The 4,478-nt window shown below is 42.0% G+C and overlaps 1 long non-coding RNA gene across 1 annotated transcript; it reads right to left on the bottom strand.

Moving 5' to 3' along the window:
- Nucleotides 1–233: 233 nt before the first annotated feature.
- Nucleotides 234–4,187, bottom strand: LOC123105680 (uncharacterized). The gene is made up of 4 exons (XR_006450983.1): nt 4,056–4,187; nt 3,894–3,962; nt 2,910–2,967; nt 234–413 (listed from the first exon to the last, which is right to left on the bottom strand). It is a non-coding gene; the product is annotated as an uncharacterized lncRNA (long non-coding RNA).
- Between the last annotated feature and the right edge of the window lie 291 nt (nt 4,188–4,478).

The following is a 4,478-nucleotide window of genomic DNA, read 5'->3' as shown; positions in this document are numbered from 1 at the left end:
CAGCATGGATGACATCTCTTCCGCTGAAGTTTTCAGAGACGCTTCAATGGATTCAGCCCTCCTCTCTGCTGCAGTAACAAATTCAGACTTTTGCTTTGACTGACCCTCAATGGTTCTGCGGGCTTCTTGCACTGTATCTGAGATCGAGACAAATTTTTCCCAAGCCGCACGGACAGGGGCAATTTGAGGAACAATATCACCAACCGGGAGCATCGACCGAACTGCTTGGAAAATCTCATGGCGCTGAGAATCTGTTAATGTAGGGGCATCTAAAGCTTCAAAAGCATTCTGCAGCAACAAATCGATAGCATCCAGAACTGGCTTGGTAATAGCGGAAATATCCATGGATGGCGCTGAAATCTGTGTCATTATTCCCTCGCCACTGACGAGATTAGAAGCTCCTTCCGTATCACCTGGCGATAAGAAGGAGGGGCAAGATAAATGATATTGCAATGAAGTTAATAAATAGAAAAAGATACAAAGGACGAATAAAGCTACCGTGCGTAGAGATAGGCGAAATGTTTGAAATATCAGCCTGCGAGGCCACGCCTGAGTATAGATATGTAGGGGGGTTGGAAGATTAAGAGAGGGTTCTGATATATCAAAATCCTCAAACGATAGATCAGAACCTATGACATTATCATCAGTCCCTGTATCACCAAGTTCATGCATAAAATCAACCAACTCGTCAAGATTACATGGGCTTTCTCCAAGAGAAATTTCAATCTTCCTTTTTACAGTAGGTCTTTCCTCCCCACCGGAAGAGATTGTTGTATTTGGACTAGGTTCCTCTGAGTTCCTATCAACCAAAATGTCAGTACCCTCCTTCCTTGCATTTAAACGTGTGCCTGATACTGTCACGTTTATAAGTGGCCGGGGATTGGAAGAGGAACTTGCAGCAACATCATTTGGATTATTTTTCCGCTTCTAAAAAATAGCAAAAATAATATCAGTTAGTAAATAGTGGTGTTGGTGCATAATAGTAAAAAAAAGGTATACATATATATATTACGTGTTGCAACAAAGGTGGCGGGGCATTGTTATCCAAGTGGTAACCTCTTAAGATGTCCCTCCAATGATTCACTGCTGGCATTTCTCTCGCCTCAATAGCTGCAAGATATTCCTCTTGCCGTTCAGCAGACACCCTCTTTACTATGACAAGATCCCCTTCCAAAATATTGCGAGAAAAAATATGTTTCTTCCCATTATTCACATATTTGGCAAGCCTTTCTTCATAGGAATCTCGCCCGTGCATGTTACCTTGACGAAGCTGGCCTAGAACGCTGGTGAAAGGTTGGATGAAAATGGTCCACCAGTTTGTCCATGCCACTGAGGAATTGCCCACAAAATCTTTGTTGGGAATATAGTGAGGCTGTTTCGGATTCGAGCGCAATAAATGCCACCAGTGTGCATAAGCAACACTAATGTCATCTATTATATATAAACTGCGCAATGGAGTATATGGTACTTGCTGATCCAATTTGAATTGTCGAGCCACCCGGTCGGGATGATACGGCTCAACAATGCACAAGTCGTCATCATAATCGGACCTTCTCCACGGTAGCATCCCTCGACGGATGGAAATGGTGAATGCTTTTTGCAGCCAACGAGTGATGGCCAAGTCAGAGAAATTTGAGGGGTACCACACAATACTCTTGTGTTTCTCGAAGAAATCGTGCGCCTTTTCAGGGCTAAAATCGTGTGGAATCCTAAACATAGTCCCCACCATAGATAATTTCCCTGGACAAAGCTTAGGAGTTGGAAATTTGCTCACTTTTGCTCGTTTACCAAATACATTCTTCAGATAAACCCCCATCCAGCCGATAATGAAATGGACGGGCCATCCCTAATCCGGTAGCAGGGTCCTACAGGATGGGTGCTGATGCGACGAAGCAAAAAATAGATAGAACAAAGTGCTGGTGGAGCTAATGAAATTCGACGCCCTAGAGCGATCCAGGACGCCATCACAAGGATGCCAGCGCGAATGTAGGCTCCCCCGCCAATGACAACAAAGTAGCACAACCAAACAGCAATGTACGCTGCGACATACAAGCGGACCTCACGAAGAGACGCGAAAGGAACGGAATGGTCTCGCCGGTTGTGAAAATAGTCACACCAGACCTGGGAAGTCACGTGGCCGCCATTGTTCTTGGCAAGCTAATCATGTGCGGATAATAGGTCCGGTAAGAAGTCAGGGAATTGGCAAAGGGAGGGGTCTAGTGCATGTTCTGGTGGGATAAATTCTTCATATAAGTCTCCATCTAGAGGAAGACCAGCCATTTGATACATATCAAGGAGTGTAATAGTACGTTCACCACATGAGAAGAGGAACGTGTTGGTTTTTGGATTCCATTTTTCTAATAGAGATCTTAGCAAGGCAGGTGAAATAGAATAATCACCCAAAGAGCAGTAAATAGCTCCACAAAGGTAATCTGAACCTTCACCAAGCCCTTTTAGGGAAAAAGAATGATTTCGTAAAATGTTTGCCCCCCATTCATTATAGCCTGAAGGACGTGGCATATACTCAATATCATGACGTTCCCAAGTCAGACCTTTGGATACCATCCTAGTACCCAGACATAAAGCTGTATCAGTTCACGGTGAAGCCGCCGATGGGTAATATGAATAAGCTAGTTTGGACTGTCTCGCTCGCCAACCACGAGGACCGTTGTCGAGTTCACCCTTTGGTATACTTATAGCTTTAACTATGGGGCAGTCTTGGTCATCGGAGCTAGGTTCATATAGTTTCTGTTGCTTGGCTAGCTCGACAAGGGATAGTCGATGTGAGGGAACCGTGGGCGATTTCTGTGCCATCTCTATACAAAAGAATATACGTGTGTCGGTACAGGTACAAGTTGTGTTCAAAACAACAAAATAAATGAACCATGGTAAATGAATGGAAATTTTACCACGGAGGCGATAGCCCGAGCGAAGCCAGCCCTTGATGAAGAAGAAAGGATTTGCACTCTACAAAAAAAGGATGATGATTGTTAGTGCTAAAAAATTATGCAAAGGCCAAATATCAGCAAAATGAATTATCCTCCAAAAAAAGAGATACATGCAAAAAGCCCAATCTAGGATTTCTGGAATGTCAACTTTGAAAGGGTTGATAGATGCAAAACTTTGAAAAAAAAGTTTATATATGCAAAACTTTGCAAGAGTTGATAATTCTTGCATCAAATAAAGGGGGGCTTCATTGATCTCGCAGTTTGTACGTCGGACCAAGTTCGTATAAACTTGCCGGCACGTCAATTGCGAGAAAGATATATGTGTGTAGCTTAAAAATGAGCTCTACAGTTTGTACGTCGGACCAAGTTCATATAAACTTGCCGGCACGCCAACTGTGAAGAAGATATAAGTTTGCATCTTTAAACGACCATCTTTTAAATAAATAAATAAATAAAACATTGATCTCACAGTTTGTACGTCGGGCCAAGTTCATATAAACTTGCCGGCACGCCAACTATGAAAAAGATATATGTGTGATCTTTAAACGAGCATCTTATATAAACTTGGAAAGAGTTGATAATTGCCGCATGAATAAAGGGGAGTTTCGTTGATTGTATGACATATCTCACAATTTGTATGTCGGGCCAAGTTCATATCAACTTGCCGGCACGCCAATTGTGAGAAAGGTATACATTTGATCTTTAAAACGAGAATTTTAAGTATAAAAAAATATTGATCTCTAAAATTGTACGTCGGACCAAGTTCGTATATAACTTGCCGGCACGTCATTGCGAGACCAAATTTCCGCATATATACGGGACAAGATGCACAGGCGTTCATGGCCTAAAGGAGGTTACGTGCATGGGTTCATCTATAAATTATTCATCCAATCTCTGATGCTGGTATGTGTATAAAAAGAAAAAAAAAGACAGTAGGTATAGTACCTAAAGAGAGAGCAGGTATACGTCCGAAACTAAAATATAGTTGTTTTGCCAGATTGTACCTAAACCTTCCTGCAATATTGAAGGAACAAAAATTAAGGGGCAATCAGAAGACGTAAATCATGCACGTAGATGTCTATCTGAATGAACTAAGTACAAACTTACCAACGTAAGATCTGTGCTTCAGCGGCAGATGCTAATCTTTTTCATACAAAGAAAGGAAGGGAGTTAGAGATGAGAATCATCCGAAAGAATGATGAGAAAAAGACAATTAATGAGTGCACATCATTGCGTACCCAGTAGTCCAAAGAATAGCAGGTCAATCATAAGAAAAATCTGGACTTTGGGTTATGCGTGAGGTAAATAGAGTCCCCTTGCCAGACGATAGGAAGAAGATATATATAAGGAAAGGTATGCGCTACGGCCGGACGCAACTACAACTACATGGCGGAAGACCAGCGTCTTGTAACAAATTTTGAAGATTGAGTCCTTATCCAACGAAGGGACTAACAAACTTTCAAAAGGCAGGGCTAGATAAATATCTAGCTGGATATTTTAACAAAATAAGTGTGTCTCCCACACTAAGAA

This window comes from Triticum aestivum, chromosome 1A (genome assembly GCF_018294505.1).
Source record: "Triticum aestivum cultivar Chinese Spring chromosome 1A, IWGSC CS RefSeq v2.1, whole genome shotgun sequence".
NCBI classification, from domain to species: Eukaryota; Viridiplantae; Streptophyta; class Magnoliopsida; order Poales; family Poaceae; genus Triticum; species Triticum aestivum.
This window is presented reverse-complemented; position numbering and strand designations above follow the sequence as displayed.